The 20,392-nt window shown below is 40.0% G+C and overlaps 1 long non-coding RNA gene across 2 annotated transcripts in view; it reads right to left on the reverse strand.

The window, feature by feature from the left end:
• LOC125628343 (uncharacterized) overlaps positions 1-9,443 on the reverse strand; it is a 45,923-nt gene extending 36,480 nt beyond the window's left edge. For both annotated transcript variants that reach the window (XR_007354215.2, XR_012665751.1), the window contains exon 1: positions 9,315-9,443. This is a non-coding gene — a long non-coding RNA (uncharacterized LOC125628343). The remainder of the gene's footprint in view (positions 1-9,314) is intronic.
• Positions 9,444-20,392: the final 10,949 nt, after the last annotated feature.

The raw sequence follows: 20,392 nt of genomic DNA on the forward strand, positions 1-20,392 counted from the left end.
GTGCCCACCAGAAAGAGTTTCCTTGTATAAAAGTTCTCTTTCTACAACAAACTGGGATCAATTAGAAGAGCTGAGAGGCAGTGGGTTGCTCCGTGCCTCAGTCCAAGCTCTCTGGAGGCTTTCATCTGCTTCCTGTTCAGCCTGGAACTGTTCCCTTGATGCTGGAGACATCAGTTCCTCACTGGATTGTGGACCTGGGCTTGGTCCCTCTGGAAGTGATGCAGGTGATGGGCCTGTTTCCGTTGATAGTGAATCTCTCTCCACTGGTGCACTATGGGGTATTACAGGCTCTGGCTGAGTCTCGTGTGTAGGATCATCTGCTGCTGGTGCCAGTGCAGGCTCGGTGGTGCCCTCTGGTGTTGGAGCTGTAGACAGGGTTGCAAGCACTGGACTCAGTGCTGGCAATGGTTCTGGTGCTGGTTGTTTCGCCAGTTTTGGTTCGGGGACTGGCTTTGGCTGGGTCTCTGGGACTGGATCCACTACGGCCATTGCAGTCATTGGCAGGGGATCCAGTTCCACCACCTCCCTCTGGGTCTCTGGTAACACAGATGGGGCCCTGGTGGAAGGCTCAGGAACAGGGATAGATGTGGAAGCTAGCTTTGTCTGGCTGTCGGTGACCATTCCCATCCTCTTGGAAAGCTTTACCTGGTTGGCCAAGTCTTCCCCCAGCAGCATGGGAATGGGATAATCATCATAGACTGAAAAGTCCACATTGCTGACCAGCCCTTGTACTGGACAGGCAACTTGACTGTAGGTAAATAGAAAGAGTTGGACTTGAAGGGTTGAATCGTCACTTGGGCCGCTGGGTTGATTAAGTTGGGGTCCACTAAGGATTGATGGATAGCTGACACCTGCGCTCCAGTGTCCCTCCATGCTGTAATCTTCTTCCCGCCCACATTCACAGTTTCCCTTCACTCTAAGGGTATCTGGGAGAAATCTGGGCCTGAGGACCTTTGGTGTGACCCCAGTGCAATGAAATGTAATCTGTTGAGGTTCTTGGGGCAGCTGGCCTTCACATGCCCCAGCTCATTACATTTAAAACATTGCTCAGTTGACTGGTCACTGGGGCGAGGTGGGTTGCTGGAGAACGGTGTGGTGGGACGATAAGATGTCTGGGGTTTTCCTTGGGATGTAGGTGGGGACTTGGGTTGCCCCCAGTGATAGAGTTTTGTGTTGGGTTGCCCCTTCTGATATTCGCTCCAACTGCTACTAGTTTTTTTCTTTTCTGCCACCCCCACCCATTTGGCTCCAATCTCCCCTGCCTCGATCACAGTTGTGGGCTTCCCATCTAGGATGTACCTTTCCATTTCCTCAGGAACACCCTCTAAGAACTGCTCCATTTGCATTAGGAAGGGCAGATCTTCTGGAGATTTAACACTTGCTCCTGATATCCAGGCATCCCAATTTTTCACAATGTGGTAGGCATGTTGGGTAAATGACACATCTGGTTTCCACCTTCGGGCTCTGAACCGCTGATGGGAATGCTCAGGTGTTAGCCCCATTCTGACTCTCGACGGGGTTTTTAAAAGTTCATAACTATTCATGTGTTCCTTAGGCATTTCTGCCGCCACCTCTGCTAAGGGTCCACTGAGCTGCGGCCTCAGCTCTACCATGTATTGGTCTGTAGAGATGCTGTACCCAAGGCAGGCCCTTTCGAAGTTTTCTAAGAAGGCCTCGGTATCATCGCCTGCCTTGTAGGTGGGGAACTTTCTGGGATGGGAAGTGGTACCTGGAGAAGGATTGCTAGGGTTGGTTGGTATATTCCACTGAGCCCTTGCCTTCTCCATCTCCAGTGTATGCTTCCTCTCTTTTTCTTTCTCCTCCATAGCTCTCTTCTGGGCAGCTTCCTCTGCCTCCACCCTGGCTTTTTCTGCCTCCATCTCCAAGTGCCTTAAGGCCATCTGTCTGTCATGCTCTTTTTGTTTCTCTTCAGCTTCGAATATGGCCAGCTCTAGTTTATTAGCTAACTGCTTCACTGGTAGTCATTTTCCTGCTTTCTTGTGCTTAACTCTAGCTATACCTGAGAGTTAGGGAAAAAAAACAAAAAAACTTGCAAATTTCCCTGCAGGAGGTTAACTACCCTGCCTTTAGGTAGAGAAAACTCCAGCTCAAAAAAGCAAAATCCCTTCATAAAAAAAACTAACACCTCTGTCTCCAGGCACATAGACAGAAAACCCTCTGGCTGCTCTCAGCTTCAACAAAATCCTCTTCAGGTCTGTGCTTCTGGTTGAAAATGATCTCTGGTTCAAAATGATCCCACCTCTCTGCCACCATGTCAGGGTTCCTTCTCCACTCTGAACTCTAGGGTATAGATGTGAGGACCCACATGAAAGACCCCCAAAGCTTATTCTTACCATCTTAGGTTAAAAACTTCCCCAAGGTACAAACTTTGCCTTGTCCTTCAACAGTATGCTGTCACCACCAAGCGTTTTAGGCAAAGAACAGGAAAAGAGACCACTTGGAGGCATCTTCCCCCAAAATATCCCCCCACCAAGCCCTACACACCCCCTTTCCTGGGGAGGCTTGAGAATAATATCCTAACCAATTTGTTACAAAATCATCAAAGACCCAAATCCCTGGATCTTGGAACAATGGAAAAATCAGTCCGGTTCTTAAAAGAAAGATTTTATTAAAAAAAAAAAAAAGAAAGGTAAAAATCATCTCTGTAAAATCAGGATGGAAAATACTTTACAGGGTATTCAGATTCAAAACACAAAGGATCCCTCTCTGGGCAAAACCTTAAAGTTACAGAAAACAGGAATAAACCTCCCCCTTAACACAGGAAAATTCACATAAAACAAAAGATAAACTAATCCGCCTTGCCTGGCTTACCTATACTGGTTGCAATATTGGAGACTTGGATTGGGATGGGTTGGAGAAGATGGATTTCTGTCTGGCCTCTCTCAGTCCCAAGGGAGATCAATCACCTAAACAAAGAGCACAAACAAAACCCTTCCCACCCCCCAAGATTTGAAAGTATTTGTCTCCTTATTGGTCCTTTGGGTCAGGTGCCCACCAGGTTAGCTGAGCTTCTTAACCCTTTACAGGTAACAGGATGTTGCCTCTGGCCAGGAGGGATTCTATAGCTCTTTATACAGGAAGATGGTTACCCTTCCCTTTATATTTATGACAGGCCTAATCACATCAGCCACACTATCAGAGGCTTGTTCACCTGCACATCTACCAATGTGATATATGCCATCATGTTCCAGCAATGGCCCTCTGCCATGTACATTGGACAAACCAGACAGTCTCTACGTAAAAGAATAAATGGACATAAATCAGACATCAGGAATTATAACATTCAAAAACCAGTCGGAGAACACTTCAATCTCTCTGGTCACTCAATTACAGACCTAAAAGTTGCAATTCTTCAATAAAAAAACTTCAAAAACAGACTCCAACGAGAGACTGCTAAATTGGAATTAATTTGCAAACTGGACACCATTACATTAGGCTTGAATAAAGACTGGGAGTGGATGTGTCATTACACAAAGTAAAACTATTTCCCCATGTTTATTTCCCCTCCCCACCTACTGTTCCTCAGATGTTCTTGTCAACTGCTGGAAATGGCCCACCTTGATTATCACTACAAATGTTTCCCTCTCTCCCGCCCCGGCTCTCCTGCTGCTAATAGCTCACCTTAAGTGATCACTCTTGTTACAGTGTCTCTGGTAACACCCTTTGTTTCATGTTCTCTGTGTATATAAAATCTCCCCACTGTATTTTCCACAGCATGCATCCGAAGAAGTGAGCTGTAGCTGACGAAAGCTTATGCTCAAATAAATCTGTTAGTCTCTAATGTGCCAAAAGTACTCCTTTTCCATTTGAGTTCAATAGTTAATACATTTCACTTTCCAATGCAAGTATATTAACTCTGTAGTAATATTGCAGTTGTTTAGCACTTCCTACTTATTATTATGACAGTGTTCAATCCTTTGCACCCAGTCTCCATTTTGCACAGTATTGGTGGGGCAGCTGCAAAGGAACTGATTGCAGTTTCCTCGTCCTGGGGAGAGTTAGGTCCCCTTTTATGGTTCAGAGCAGCCTTGGGACTGCTCTATACTATACCCTAGCTGCAACAGCATCCAAGGAGTCATCCATTAGCTGAGAATGGCCAGACTGCAGAGCCCCATACCCCATGAATGGGTCATATCCCTTTCCCATATCCCAGCAGGCCCCATATTTAAGGGCCCAGAAAGGGGCTGAGCTAGAGCTGACTACACTTGATTTATTTCACCCAGAGTTTTCCTTACATGCAGGTAAATCCTCCTTGGCTGTGTGTGATACCTTTACACCATCATCACAGCACAAAGGGACAACAAGGACTCAGGATTGAGCCCACAGTGTATAGTAAACATATTTATCATGCATTTCTATAACTTGAAGGTTACCTGAACTATGACCATATTTATGTCAATGGTATAGGTGTGCTCAGAAGAGGCACATAATCCGTAGATACAGTTTATTTAGCTTATTTTAAATTTTGTAAATATTCAATGACAAAGTGAAAAATTATGAACTATTTTGTATACTACCATGAAGAGAAAAGTTTTCTCACCCCTTCAAATATGAAAAATGTGCCTAAATACCATGAAAATAATAAAACATAATTGCTTTTATTTAGCTTGTCAATAACCCAGTGCATTAAGCGTCCCCAACAGTACGCTTGCCTGTTATCTCTGCAGTTATTTACAGATTAAGGACTCTCTAAAGTTACTCATTATGATAAAATTGCAATAATTCCTCAAAAATGTATGGTTTGGAGATGTCCCAGTGATCTGTGAATAAAGATTTATAATCTTTTGATGCTAGATGCAATTTAATTGGACTTCAGAACATTCTGGAAGTAACAATCAGCACAACATATGGTCATTATAACATGTCAGAATGTCCTAATGATTTCCACAACTGTGTTTCTCAGACTTATGTGACATTTTATGTAAAAGTTGCAGGGATATGGCCAAATTCCAATCTCATTTATTCCTGTGTGGCCTCCTGGAGTTCAACTGAGATACATGGGCATATATGAGGACAATGTACAATATATGAGGACAATATACAATACCTAGTAGAAGAAAAGGCTGTGTTAAAGTTAAACTGATAATTTTTACTGTGTGGGCTTTATTCTGATTTCTCACTGGTTTCACACCAGTATAACTCCATTGACTTTAGAAGAATTACTCCTGATTTTCACCAGTGTAAATATGATCAGAATCAGGCCCACATTTCTTGACTTTAGTAGAAGTAAGGTTAGGAAAAGTTAAACCAATCTGAACAAAGCAAGAGCTGGTCCAAAACTTTCTTCGTCTGTGATTTCACAATTTAAATTTAGAGATTAACTAAACCTGTTATCCCCTGGCAGGATAACTCGCTCTCTCCCAGTGCCAGGTCTTAGGGCCTCCCTTTCTATTAAGATCTAGTCAGCTGTCTGCTGCTCTTTTTATATGTGGTACTGCCTGGAGATTCTCCGATAAACTGAACCTCCAAATTGCATTCTAATCATCCTTCCCCTCCCCGCCCCAATATTAGCATTTCTCATAGTGAGAACTTGTGTCTGTCTTGGATCACTATCACTGTGGTATTCAAGCTCTAGAATGTTCTTGGATATCTCAGAGGCATTTAATTCACTTATGTACAATTTAAAGAGAAGCCTCATGGTAACTCTTAATTTGCAATGCAGTAATTGTGAAGCCGCACAAAGATGCTGTTCACGCCAACCCTTTGGTCAAGTGCTTCCAAAAACCTCACTTCTACAACACAGATACATGTCACAGAGGAGGGCCATGTACACTGGACAAACCAGACAGTCTCTATACAAAAGAATAAATGGACACAAATCTGACATCAAGAATTATAATATTCAAAAACCAGTAGGAGAACACTTCAATCTCCCTGGACACTCAATACCAGACTTAAAAGTGGCAATTCTTCAACAAAAAAACTTAAAAAACAGACTCCAATGAGGCACTGCAGAACTGGAATTAATTTGCAAACTGGACACCATCAAATTAGGCCTGAATAAAGACCGGGAGTGGATGAGTCACTACAAAAACTAATTTTCCTCCTGCTCAAACCTTCTTCTCAACTGTTTGAAATGGACCACCTTGATTACACTGAACTCATTAGCACTACAGAAGTTATTTTTCCTCCCTTCTTGTCAATTGTTGAGAATAGCCCACTTCCACCTTAATTGAATTGGCTCGTTAGCACTGACCCCCCACTTGGTAAGGCAACTCCCAACTTTTCATATGCTGGGTACTTATACCTCTCTACTGTATTTCCACTCCGTGCCTCTGATGAAGTGGGTTTTTGCCCACGAAAGCTTATGCCCAAATAAATTTGTTAGTCTCTAAGGTGCCACAAGGACTCCTTGTTTTTGCTGAAAATCTTGGTATCAGAGAAGAAGGGAGTAGTACACAAAGAATATTTGACAGTCATAGAAAAATGCCGCAAAACAAAAGCACTAGGCTTTTAGAGGACTATCCAGACTGAAACTCTAAACCTTGGGCCTGATTCTCGATTGCCTTGTGCATTGTAATGTAATTAAAGCAGTGTAAAGCTGTGCAAAATGCTGTCAAATCAGCCATGGTCACTCTGCACTCACTTTTACCTGGGATAACTATACTATATAAGAAGCAGTCAAATGGGGATCCTGAATTTAGCACATCACATGTTTATGTAATGAGGGTCGTTATGCTATCTGAACATCAAGAAAAGCATTAGGGGATTGTTTTAGTAAACCCCTATAATTAAATACACACACATCTCCAGCAAATTCCAGAGGCAAATTTAGCATTATGGTACAGGATACAGTTCCAGTTGCCCCATACAGTTCAGCAAACATTTCTCTTCACATGTCTTAGAGAAGGAGTCTAAACAACCAATACACCTACAAAAATATACTTTTGAAAGGATAATTAACAACAAATATTCTGGAGTAATTAGTTAGCAGAAGTTTAGCTATTAATTCAGTGTGAGATTTAGCATAACATGCAAGCCAACCCACATCGCCACAGTTAATTATATCCTTATTAACTTGTATTTTTTTCTCTCCCAGAAAAGCTCCAGTGATTTGAAAATGCTCTTGTTTAATCTATTTTCATAAATCAAAAGGCTTTGGGAAAATCCTATATTGGCCTTCCTTTAGGCATCAGGGAGAACTGCAGTCTAGTCCTTGGCTACTGAATGGCTTATGCTTTGTATCTGCTTATATACAAGGGGAGAGAGTGTGTGTTTTGTCATGAGTTCTCAGCTACTTTTTACATATTGTTTTCTTATTTTTATTACTGATGAACTATCACTACAACCATAAAGGGACACAATTAAAAAATATTTGGTAAAAAACAGGTGCACTGCAAGGGGGGGAAAAGGATATTTCAGAGCAAATGGTGCTTTCCTGTAATATTAAGTTATACTATCTATGGCTGTTTTCTTCCTTGTGCTGTTTTTTGATACATTTTTATTGCAAGCCCTAAATTATATTTTCACAGGAAAAGTCTCTCTTTCAACTTTTGAGTCAGAATCATCCAGATCTTTTCACACTGAATTAGTCAGTTCTAAAGCTGGCAAAATCCTTGGCAGGCTTGTAAATCTTTCAAAAAATGTTATCCAATTACCCTTCATGGTCCACAGGATTCTACAGTGTGACTATTTCCTTCTATGTGAGGAATTAAGAGCTCATGAAAGGTTAGGAACCAATGGAGTTGAAAAGTAAGTTCAGATACTGCGGCTATAACTATAGGTATCTAGATATAGTCTAGTGATCAACCAAACATATTCATTCCCGATCAAGAACACTCATCCTCTTTTGAGATTAGAGGAGTATTAAGCCTCACAGCTTTCTGGTTTATGTCATTATTTAAGACAATCAGTTTTACCAAATTGGTAACTATAGTACATACCCATCCCTGTTTTTGGATCTGGATTAGGATCTCAGAATGAATTTCACTGCCTCTGTACCTATCCTACATCTTTCAGAGGCCATCATGTGCCAGCAATGCCCCTCTGCCATGTACATTGGTCAAACTGGACAGTCTCTACGTAAAAGAATAAATGGACACAAATCAGATGTCAAGAATTATAACATTCATAAACCAGTCGGAGAACACTTCAATCTCTCTGGTCACACAATCACAGACATGAAGGTCGCTATCTTAAAACAAAAAAACTTCAAATCCAGACTCCAGCGAGAAACTGCTGAATTGGAATTCATTTGCAAATTGGATACTATTAATTTAGGCTTAAATAGAGACTGGGAGTGGCTAAGTCATTATGCAAGGTAGCCTGTTTCCTCTTGTTTTTTCCTACCCCCCCCCCCCAGATGTTCTGGTTTAACTTGGATTTAAACTTGGAGAGTGGTCAGTTTAGATGAGCTATTACCAGCAGGAGAGTGAGTTTGTGTGTGTATGGGGGTGGGGGGGATGTGAGAAAACCTGGATCTATGCAGGAAATAGCCCGACTTGATTATGTAAAGAGTTGTCACTTTGGATGGGCTAGCACCAGCAGGAGAGTGAATTTGTGTGGGGGGGTGGAGGGTGGATTTGTGCTGGAAATGGCCCACCTGTTGATCACTTTAGATAAGCTATTACCAGCAGGACAGTGGGGTGGGAGGAGGTATTGTTTCATATTCTCTGTGTGTATATAAAGTCTGCTGCAGTTTCCACGGTATGCATCTGATGAAGTGAGCTGTAGCTCACGAAAGCTCATGCTCAAATAAATTGGTTAGTCTCTAAGGTGCCACAAGTCCTCCTTTTCTTTTTGCTATCCTACATCTGTGGCTTTGTTATATATACTTCTTCTGTAAAGGTGACCAGGGTCACAACGGTCCTAGTTTTTTTTAATATAAAAAGAAACAGACTGAAGAACAGTCTCTGAAGAGGAATTTACTTTTCTTTTCATTTTCCATTCCCTTTATGTAAGCATTTAACCCTGTTATTTACTAACACATTGATATAACAAATCAGCATTTACTAAGATGTTGCTAATGACAGAGAGTATTAAAGAGCCCAGTAATTTTCAAACTACATTCTTTAGCCCGGTGGCATATATACTACAATTATAAGACTACAGCAGCAACAGAATAAAATTACTGAATTAATTTCACATGTAGTATTTATTTCATATCCATCTGTTGGTCAGGAGTACCAGAAAAATGTCAGTTCAAAAGCATTCCACAGGTACTAAAATTGTAGCTTAGGACAAATGAGAAAATGCTTGCTGCTTCTTTTTCAACAAATCCTTTTCATTGTAATGAAAAAAAAGAAGGCTGTAGTTACGGAAATCCACCTGCATCTGTGAGCTGTGGTACTCACCTGTAACTAACGTTGACATATGGCAACCCCTGTTATATAAGTGTTCATTCAATTTCCATTTCATACCCGGAAAGGGTTTTTGTCTCAGTATTGCAAGGGTAAAGAGTTATGCAACTGTCAATCGTTGCAACCAGCACCTTCTGGGGCAGATTCTCCACTGCATGCTGTGTAATCATTTACACTTGTGTAACGTGGTTCTAATATACAACCAAGTCAGAATGGTAGAACACTTTGCACTTCCTCCGCATTGTTGTGAATGAAAATGGAGACAATGAGACTGACCTCCTTTGTACAGCACTTTGAGATCTAAGAATGAAGCATGCTAGATAAGAGCTAGGCATTTTTTGAACAATGTTCAGGGCAGTGGAAAATCAGGCTTGCACTTGCCTGGTTGGGTTTTTAATAGCCCAATGTATATGGGAAATTTGTCTAACAAAATTGTAATTTCCACACAGAAAATGAAGTTTCTGGAAAGTGGTACATTTCACAGGTTGGTTGTTTCACTGTATACTTTATCTAGACAAAGCATGTAATCTTTTAACAGCAATTGAAATAGGATGGATGCAATAAAATACAATTTTAACTATGACACCCCTCCACCCCCAAATCTATGATTACCTGGGTTAACTGTGTATGGAAAAAATGCTAGAGGCTTTAAAAAGGTGAACGACATGGCAGGTAATGTAGTGTGGGCTTCTGCAGAGCTCAGCTTTTCAGTTACTTTCATATATTTATAATCCTGTTTACTGGAGTTCTGTCCACCGCAAATTCCACAGAGATTGTCAGTTTCATGTCTCTCCTGACTACGCTGCATTTATAAACTCATCCATCATACAAATAAAAGGTCAGTGCTTAGTTATCAAGCAAGGGATTGCTCATTATTTAAAACATATTTCCAGGTTTGTTGAGACAATAATGCCACATTTGGAGTACAGCCTGCTCTGTTAATATTGTTCTTGTATATTTATTTTCACATAATTACAAATTATATCATATAACAACCATAAAGTGTGGGGGGGGGGCAGGGGGTATTTGTTTACAACCTTTGCAGTTCTTTGCATTTTGACTAGCCGCTGTAAATTGCTGACATGTGCGGCTCTGTGCTTACTCCAAGTAATCATTAACCTCTGTACTTTTCATCTCCAGACCAATGCCGCTAAACGAGAGCAAAATCACAAATGGGGAATTCTGCATGGTAAGATAAAGCATATACTGCAATTTTGAGGTCTGATTCTCAATAGATAAGTCCCCGAAACTCTCAGAGTAATATCCTTGCTTTATTGAAGTTAGTGGGGGCCAGATTTCATCTTCATTTTCTTCAATGAGAGTTGCAAGTGTGCAGCATTCTTCAGATACTTTGGATTTATCAATGTGCATAGCAGCAGTAATTTTAGAAGGAATTTCAAAAAAATTTACATAGCTTTCATTCCATGGGTTTCAAAAGGGAATGAATTTTACAGTTTACTGACTTAGTTTTACTGTTACTCCACCTTCTCCCCATCCCCTGGCACAAATTAGATTAGCTGCTCTAAATTATGCTGGGAACTGACCCCGAGGTCATGAGGGGAGGGTGAAATGAAGAGACCTTTGTCCATGCTCTTTCCCTGAGTTGTTCAGACTGCTCCTTCGTCACAGCCCAGAAGCAGGGGCCTCTGTCAGCTCTTATCTGGTGGGGAGAATAGTTCTATGTCGTTATGATACATTAAAAAGAAACAAATATTTCAAAAGTAAAACTAATAAATGTAAAAGTCAAAAGAAAGCTGAATAGTATGTTAAGTTAACATTTTGGGGTCCTCATGCTTCTCATTACAATGTTGTAAATGTCAGTACTGCTTTTGAAAGCATATTTATTGCTTTCCACACATACTGCTTGACGCACCTGGAGACTGAAGTTCTCTCTTTGGGCCCCATCCTGAGCACCCACAATTCCTGTTAACTTCAGTGGGAGTTGACAATACAAAGTACATAGCAGGAAATGCTTAGTTTCTTGCTGGATTAGGATTCATCCAAAAAAACGTGCACAGATGAAGCAATGGCAATGCAATCACCCTCACAGTCTCACCTGACCTGAAGAAACCGGTACATAATTTGTCCTGTTTGATTTTGTGGTGGGGACATGGACCCTAAAACTGAACGGAGACAATCAGATCAGTTCCTATAGGCTACTGAGCAGAAGCCATAGTACAACAGCTTTTGGTCATACCCTGCTATTTCCATCATTTACACTTTTTGAATGCCGACTCTGAATTTATCTATGTGTAAAAACAAAATAAGTACTATTTCTTGATTTTTCTAGTTTATCTCAAAAAGGTGAAATTATGCTTGATTACAGTCATACTCTTTTGGAATCTATTGTTTAATTTCATTTGTTTGTTTTTTGTTTAAACTGTGACTAGTAAGAAATGAACTTTAGAGAATGTCAAACTTTTTTTAAGTAAAATCATTTAGTTGAAGTTCAAACTCACTAATCTGTTTAGATCTCAATACTTCAGATAACTTTGGCTAATTTATTTTTAACTGAGTATTGGATTATTCTTATTTCATATTCATCAAGAAGCATTAAGAATGAATCTCAGGATTTCACCATAAACCATCACATAGAAGGCACAGGGATTTGGTGTGTGTTTCTGAGTTATGGAGCCTGATCTTAAATTTAGTTTCAATGTAACCTTTCAAGTAGATGCAGCATTGAAACAAACGGAGAAGGGAGAGATTCTATTTTCAACGAGAAGGGCCTGAATCCAGACTATTGATTTAATGGAACTTCTCCATTATATCAGAATTCGGCCCATGAACTGTTTCAGGAAACAAATTGAATGTTTTCTTTAATCCTGTGCTCTCAATTCCTTTTAGTGTTTGTTTTCTTAGGCAGCACATTCCATGGGAATTCACTACCATGAGGTTTTATTCATGTTAATTCACTGGACGAGATTAAAGTTAAACTGGTCTCTCCTAAAGATTTTTTCTTTTTTAAATACAAAAAAATTCATGGGAATGAGAAAAATGGCAACATTCATTCTCCATCAGTATTGGATGAATTCCCCTTTAGTTTGGAGGTGGTCATCATAGAATTTGTCAGAACATATCAAGAGGCAGCAAATGCCATATGGGGTGAACTCAAGAATCTCAGTCATAAACACACACAAATTGAAGGAACTGAAAATGCAATAGTTAAAGAAAGTGAAGAGCTATTACAATATGAAAAGACAGAAAATGAACAAGTATTCTGAATTTATGTATTGTTGGTGCCCCAACACCATTACAATCTGGAGATTTATTGACCTATTTCTTTCCCCAAATAAGTATGCAGATCTTCATTTAATAAGATCTGCCCCATTCATACCCCCTCAAGGTAAAATCCATGGGGAAGGGGCTAGAAATCTCCTCTGAAGTCTCCTCCTGGGGATCCTCCCAGACCATCTGGTGGAACCAGATTTTGCACCACTCCTTGCAGAAAAGACACACGGGCCACCCCAAAGCTAGATAAATGCCCAGAAATCCACAAGGCTCTCAGGGCCTTTTACCTCTACACCAGCTCTAGCTAGTCCCCAATGGCCTTATCTCACCCCAACTCCTGAGCATTATGGTTTCTTTGGAGCTGCACTAACATGGACTTCCCCGGCATGCAGCTGTCTCTGGGACACCCAAGAGGGGCTCCGTGGAAAAGAGAATATACTTGTCTGACTTGTTCTTAAAAAAACCCAGTGATGGGGATTCCACAGCCTCCCTTGGAAGCCTATTCCAGAACTGAACTATCCTTATAGTTAAAAAGTTTTTCTAATATATCACTTGCTGAAGATTAATCCCATTACTTCTTGTCCTACCTTCAGTGGACATGGAGAATAATTGATCACTATCCTCTTTATAACAGCCCTTAAGATATTTGTAGAGTGTTATCAGGTCCCCCTCAGTCTTCTTTTCTCAAGAATAAAAATACCCAGTGTCTTTCTGGGTATTACTGTTAGGCTGACTGGCCTGTAACTCCCTGGGTCCTCTTTATTCCCTTTTTTAACAATAGATACCATTTGCCGTTCTGTAGTCCTGTGGGACTCACCCATCCTCCATGAATTCTCAAAGTTAATCACTAGCTGTTCCAAGGTTGCTTCAGCTAGTTTCTTAAGTACCCTAAGATGAATTTCATCAGGCCCTGCCAAGCTAAATACATCTCACTTATCTAAAAATTCTTCAACCTGATATTTTCCTACTCTGGGTTGTGTTCCTTCCCCCTTCTTTTAATATTAATTGGGTTAAGTACCTGGTTACCATTTTGGTGAAGACTGAAGCAAAGTAAGCATTAAATACCTCAGCCTTTTGTTGTTAACTGTTATTGGCTCTCCTTCCCTGCTAAATAATGGGTCTATACTTCCTTTCATCTTTATTTTGCTCCTCATATATTTATAAAACCTCTTCTTATTGTCCTTTATGTCCCTTACTAGGTGTAACCATTTTTGTACCTTTGCCTTTCTGATGTTATCCCTGCATGCTTGTGCTATTGTTTTGTACTCCTCCTTAGCAATTCATCCATGTTTCCACTTTTTATAGGATTCCATTCCGATTTTCAGGTCATTTAAGACCTCCTAAGGCCTCTTACTATTCACTCTATCATTCCGTCACACTGGGATAGTTTGCTGTTGTGTCTTTAACATTCTCTCTTTGAGAATCTGCCAGCTCTCCTGAACTCCTTTATCCCTTAGATTTTTTCCCCATAGAACCTTACCTCCAGTTCTCTGCATTTGTTAGTCTGCTTTTTCTAAGCCCAATGTCCTTATTCTGCTGCTCTCCTTCCTTTCTTTAGAATCCCAAAATCTATCATTTCATTACCACTTTAACCCAAATTGCCTAATATATCTGTTTGGAAGGAACTGTTCTCCATCACCTTTAATCAGTCGCTGTCACAGGCATCTGCTTATGAGTGTCCTGTAGGGACCAGTTGCAATTGGGCCTGTCATGTCACACAGTTGGAAAAAGGGGAGTACCCGCTCCCCCAGGACTCTAAGAGTGGTAGAAACACAGGGTTCCACCCAGAGAGAAATGAAGATAGGGAAACCTATCACCTGAAGGATGAACAAGTGAGGGACTGTGTCACGGGGTCACCCACCATATTTGCATCTCCTGCTGGGTGTTTTGGAAATTAGCTCAGTCCTAGTGGATGCACCTTTGGGTGGTGCTGGCTCTCCCATCCTCACCACCATCTGCAGACCCATTACAGCTCCTTTCTCTCAGCGTCTGCTTCGTGGCACAGCCCTCCGGCTGTGTCACCATCTGGTTACCTCCTCCCCCCTTCTGGGGGGCTCCTCCAATAAGAGTCCAGCCACTACTCACAGTGCGTTGGCAGTCCACAGCCGGGCCGCTCCTTCAGCAGCTAGTCGGGGGAGGCCATGCCCGCCCACTACTCTGGGCCCGGCCCAGGGACCCTGCAAACTGCAGCTTCCTGCTGCCTCTTCCTTCCTGCTCACTGTCTCTATTCCCTGGGCCACTTTCCTCACAGCCTCAGTTCTTTCTGCTCCTGCCTCTGCATCTGTTTTCCAGCCTACTTAGATGGCCCAACCAGCGCAGTCATCTTTGCTTGAGCAGGGCTGTCACACTTGGTAAATTTGCCTTTTGAAGAAACTCTGCATTGGTGACTTTATCTTGCCATTTGGTGTTGAGTATGTGGCATTTGTCACAAATGCACGAACTTCTTATTTGTCTGTAAATCTAAATAGGGACTAGCATTTTAAAAAGCAGTATTTCGATCTGCTGGTAAAATGTTTGCCTCGGTGTTGTATTTCTAGATACATCCTCCTGCTCAGTTTTTTTTTTTTTTTTTTAAGATTCACGAAGGCCTTGATCATGCAGCAAACTCCATGTAGGCAGACTCTGTAGGCTTTGACCACAAGGGAAATTGCAGGACTGAGACTGAATTATTTTTTTAACTGTTCTCCTAGATTCCTGAATACACCTTTATCTACAGATGCTATTTGATTAAAATTAATATGCAAAGAAATATTTTTCTTTTATTTCCAGGATTTGGAGGGAAACAAGCTCACAACTTCATTGTTAGTTTTTCAATTACACTTGAAATGCTACATGGATTGTTTATTTTGAGACACTTCCCTGTACCTTTCTTTCCTGTCAGATTTTATGGCTGATAGAAAGGGAGGTTGGACTTGGTATGCATGGTATTTGTCTAACCAGATACAAAGTACATATATTCACTGAACAACAAAAGATTTTAAACTTTTAAGAATGTATTTAGGTTTTTTATGTACTCACTTTTATTCCTTTGCATACCACCATTGAAAACAACAAGCAGTGGTGCAGTATTAAAAAATGTAAACCTATTACACTAAAAAATTCAATTAAATAAGTTACATCTTGCTGGAGAGGAACCTCCATATAGTGGGGTTAAAAAGCTCTGCAGCACTTAATAGTCGAGTAATAAATGGGATAAAGGACAGGTGCTTGGGTAATTGTTACTACACTGCCTCACTAAACACGGGGCTCATAGAACCTATTACTTCAAAGACAAAATGGCAGGAGTTTGTTAGGATCCTTTCCAGCTGGCCAATGGCTTCTTTACGTCTAACAGGTAAATCTGAGAGAAATGCAAAAAAATTGACCACACTGCTTCAGAGTTGGCCTCAGGTGACACAGGAGTGACTCCAAAAGACAGCACAGGCATACGTTCATAACACGAATGACTTAGAGCCTGGTTTTAAGGCATATTGAGCACCAAAAACTCCAGATGCACATGCTCAACACATCTGAAAATCAGGCACCTATTTTGCTGGGATGGAGCAAACACTGGGGTATATTCTGCTTTCTGTTACTCTTCTGCAGCCCTGTTGATGTCAAAGGACTGCATAGATGTAAATGAGGATTTGACCTGGAGTGTTTTGAAGCAATTCAGCATTAAGGAATTGGCAGGTAACTGGATCAAAGAAGATTTGATATAGTCCTGTGAATTGTGTGTTAGAAGTATATCTGACTATATTATTATTAATTTTTTGTATTACCATGTTGCCTAGTCATGGTAAGGATCCCATTGTGCTAGGGTCTGTACAAACACAGAACAAAAAGATGGTCCCTTCCCCCAAAGAGTTTATAATCTAAATAGGTTAGACATAACTTTGATTTGCTTCTGTTATCTAATAACTCGATTCAAAACATATGAACAGGAACTGTGTATGTACAGTACTGGAACTAAATAGGCTAAGCTAAAGTATTCTGTAATATGTCAATCATGTTTGTCTTAACAAAGAAACAACCACAGCTGGAGTGTCACCTCCAAGTCATGACACTACTGTAAAAAGTTGCAGCACTGAACATAATACATCGCAAAGGGTAGAAGAAGTCATCCACAAAGGGTAACTGAGATAATGCAGGTGAACATCACCAAAGATCATCACCTTCACCTGTTCTGATGCATTTTTCTCTTCTATCCTTTTTTAACATTGGATAACGTGTTTTATTCCCTACTGGAGTTAAGACTACAAGCTGGAGTTAAAAGAGAGATTTAGATTGTTCAGCCACTTGAAAATTCAGAAGCAACAATAGTTTCATTGGGTGACAAGGAGACTGAAGACTTCTTTCACTGAATATTGCACCAGCACAACATTTTCCCTTAAGACTTTTAAAATTCATCAGATATCAAAAAGAGACTTGTTACTTGAAAGTCATCTTTGTACATTATCTTTTCCAAACCATATAAGAGCTTCTTCTTATCCAATGGACTTGACCAACATAGGAAAATGAGAACTAACATACTGGCTCAGACCAGGGCAGTGTCCTGTCTCCAGCAATGGTGAGCACCAGCTGCTTTAGAGGAAGGTTTGAGAAACCCTGCAATCAGCAGTTATATAGTCCAAAAAAGTTATTTGGTCCAGAAGCCAAATCACAATTAGACCTCAGATTATTTGGCAATAATTATTTCTATTAGTGACTTGTCTGTACTGAAGATAATGGCATGGCATGGTACCTTGCTCACTTATTCTGATTTTTCATTTAGCTGTTTGTAAGAGAGTGGTAGTCTGTGGAACTCTGTTTAGGGAGGCAAGGTTCCTCTGAGTTGTCATGTTACTAGTTGTTTGAACCCTGTATGAAAATTAAGAGGGATTACAATTGACTCATACCAACAGGTAGATTCAATCAGATTCAACTAGGCTATAAGGGTCTGATCCAACTCTCACTGAAGTTGATGAGGGAGTCTTTCCAGTGACTTTAATGAAAGCAGGGTCACTCTCAAAGATAATGGTGACATTGGGGATATGTGAATTCCATGTCCTTGTGCAACCTAATTTAGGAGCTTTCATCCTGCCAAAGGCCTAGTTCAGGAAGTCTTCCAATCAAGAATTTGCTAGAGAGGTTAACGACTTTGTTCCAAGTGTCAAACTTTGAAATGGAAATTGTTGGAGAATCTGCAGGAAGTTGAGTTTTTCTGTGGCGATGGAGATCAGATGGCATTTACTCTTCATCATTTGATTCCTGTTTCTTTAGTTCCTGTGTTATTAGGCCTGGTTCTGAACATCTTAATTAGTCAAAACTCATATTGAATCAACAGACGTTTGACCTGAGTAAAGCACACAGGTTTGGGCCTGGAATTTGTCAATGGTGTGAATAAATTGATCTTGCTTTGTTACCCAGATGAATGTTGTTTGTATATAAAGGGTATAGCAAGAAGGGGTCGCAGCTTGATTTGATTTATCTCTATGGAATACTAGAAGACGGACAATGAAGGGATTAAAATGCGTAAATAAATCCTCCAAAATTTGTATCGGGGCGGCAAATTCAGTACTTTCAGAAGGTATTTATAATATGCTTAAAATAAAATAGATCTAAAAATAACAAGTATATGTTAAATGAAGCACTGGCTTAACTTAATGACACAAAAAGCATCTATATGGTTTATGGTTCTTGAACATATTCTCCTCCATTATTTACTTGAGTTTAGATTTCAGTTACCATACAACAACTGACATCAAATACTCATGAGGTGACAATCTATTATACCAGCTCTAACCCACCATCTTTAAGGTAGGTCACATCCCGGAGTGAACTAGCGTGAAGCAGTCACTTAAAAATGGGTGATAATTAGATCTGGGTGAAAACTACCAATTGTTTTGCTGGAAATATTTAACGGTTTGTTTGTTTGTTTGTTTTTTTTAAATCTAAAATTTCCCATAAATGTGCATTTTTTATGGAGAAACTGGAAAATTTTCCATTTTTGAAAAGTATTTTTGGTAAAATAATTGTATTTTGAAAATCAGAACCTGAACATTCTCACAAAAAATCAAAGATTTTACAGAAAATATTTCCATTTGTGTTTTTTTTTCATTGAAAAACTACAATACTTTGACCAAAATGAAAATTTTCTGCAAAAATTTCATTTGGTTGAAAAGACACTTTTCTGTACTTTTGAAAAAAAAAAATTAGCAGCTGTAGTGGTAAAACTTTCCTAACTCACTAGAGTGGTGCTAGACTTAACATTTGTAAAATACCTGCAGAGCCTCAGACAAAAGGTGCCATAGCAATCCAAAACAACAATAACAACTAGCTTTGTCAATTTCAGCTTACTCCTCCTTGACCCTATGCTCTTGATATTTCTACCTCTTTCCACTGTTCCAAACACAAGGATCTTGAAGGATCTTGAAATTGTCCAAACTTCAAGCATCACTACAGGTAGCAATGAAGCAGGAAGTCTGCAACAATACAACATAGGATAAACTATCTTAAGAGGGAAGAAGTGTTGAATATAAGTAAAGAGGGTGCTTCAATAATGTGTCTGCTCAACCCATATAAGGCTACTAAAACTCTAGGAACCGTTCAAAATTGGTATTCTGTGGTATAATATTCCTGGCTTGTCTTTGAAAGACCAGTGGTTTCACTTTACACCAGGGTCTATATTTCAAGCTGTTCTCTCCTGTCTGCCTCACAAGTGGAGACAGACAGAGCCATCTGTAATACATAGATTCTCTTTAGAGTATCATGTCCCCTAGAATCACTTCTAGAGAGGATAAGCTCTGTATCAATTCAGGAAAAATACTTGGGCATCATTGTTTACAGCTCAATAAAGATTGCTGTTCAATATGCAGCAGTGGTCAAAAAATTCAACAAGAAATTAGACGTATAAGGAATGGGATAGAGAATAATATGTAAAATATTTGTCATTACATAAATCAATTGTTTGCTCTCACCTGTAATACTGTTTTCAGTTCTAGTCATCTCATCTCAAAAATAAAATAACAGAAACAGAGGTGTTTGAAAAAGGGTAACAAGATTGATTGTGGAAATAGAAAGACTCATAAGAAGATAGATTTAATAAATTGGGACTGGTTACCTTACAGAGAAAATGGACAAGATAAAAGTATGCAAAACAATGAAAGGTATAGAGAAGGTAGATCAGGAACTTCTAGTCAGTTTCCTAATACAAGAATGGGGCATCCAATGAAACTGAAAGGTTGCATACTCAGTATTTACTTATAAATACCTTTTCCAAATAAGAAGTGTTAGCCTGTGGAACTCATTGCCACAAGATAGTTATGGTGCAAGAGTTTAACGGTGTTTTTAAAAGGATCAGACCTTTACATGGATAACAAGAATATCCAATTACAATAGCAAACATTAAAAATAAGAGTTTTAAGAATGGATAGAAATGTTCATTCTTCAGGGCATAAGCAACCTCTAACTGTTTGGAGTTAGGAAGAAACTTCCCTGTGGGCAGATTACCTCAGAACTGCCTACTGCCATTTTTCTTACACCTTTCTTTGATGTATCTGATACTGGCTGTGGTCTGGGACAAGTTACTGGATCCAGTAGGGCAGTTCTTACGTTGCTAAATATAATTAAATGAAACAGCATTATAGCATTATTACTGTTATATAGATCAGGAAACATGAACTAAAATGGGAATATACAGCAAACACTGTACTAAAACTGTCTAATATCTTCTTGCTTTTGAAAGTCTGTTTTAGAAAACATAAAGAATACAATTAATCTTATATGTGAGCTGAGCTCAATGCAGGGATCAAATGGTGGCAGAAATTTGGCTTTATGCCTCCCATATTTGAGGGCTGCCACAGACTGAAGATAAGGCAGAC

The sequence above is a fragment of the Caretta caretta genome, chromosome 1 (genome assembly GCF_965140235.1).
Source record: "Caretta caretta isolate rCarCar2 chromosome 1, rCarCar1.hap1, whole genome shotgun sequence".
Lineage (NCBI taxonomy): Eukaryota > Metazoa > Chordata > Testudines > Cheloniidae > Caretta > Caretta caretta.